At 61.3% G+C, this 553-nt stretch overlaps 1 protein-coding gene across 2 annotated transcripts in view; it reads left to right on the top strand.

Annotated features, from left to right (window-relative positions):
* The first annotated feature begins 141 nt into the window (after positions 1-141).
* Positions 142-553, top strand: part of LOC107137180 (cytochrome P450 26B1) — a 15,295-nt gene continuing 14,883 nt past the window's right edge. Inside the window, exon 1 of one of the 2 annotated variants that reach the window (XM_015479518.2) lies at positions 142-351. The gene's annotated coding sequence lies outside the window, so the exon portion shown is untranslated. Of the gene's footprint in view, positions 482-553 lie in introns of both variants that reach the window. The other variant, XM_048804123.1, reaches the window with a different exon arrangement.

Consider the following 553-nt stretch of genomic DNA (forward strand, 5'->3'; position numbering starts at 1 on the left):
CGTACAAAGGCGTCACGGTGTGTGTGTGTGTGTGTGTGTGTGTGTGTGTGTGTGTGTGTGTGTGTGTGTTGGGGGTTGGTTCTCTCGACCCACCAGCCTAGCGTCCCCCGCGGCCGGGCCCCCTTCTTGGCAGCTCAGGAGCTGCCGACTAGCTCCCTGTCGCGCGCTGGGGCTGGAGGCGCATGTGGAAAAGTGATTAGGGATCCGAGTTCTGCAGAGTCACTTTTCGCTGCGCTAACGTGTGTACACGTCTAGCTGGAGAATAGCTTTCCTTGGAAGGAAGGAAAATGAGGAGGGGGACCAACCCGGGAAAGGGGTAGCCAAGTTGTCCCGTCGGGGAAGAATGAGCCGGTAGGTCTATAAGTCTGTTAGCCGGCTGGAAGAGAGGCTGGACAGGTAGCGCCCCTCCCCTTTTCACCCGGAGCTGCCCAGGCAGGAGAAGGGTTAATTTGGGCTGTAGTGGCGAGCGCCGACGTCAAAGGTGAGCGAGACGCCCCTGCCCCCGCCCCTGTGAGGTCCCCTAGGTTTCCGGTACCCGCGCGCGGCGGGCTCC

The sequence above is a fragment of the Marmota marmota genome, unplaced genomic scaffold, assembly GCF_001458135.2.
Source record: "Marmota marmota marmota unplaced genomic scaffold, marMar, whole genome shotgun sequence".
NCBI classification, from domain to species: Eukaryota; Metazoa; Chordata; class Mammalia; order Rodentia; family Sciuridae; genus Marmota; species Marmota marmota.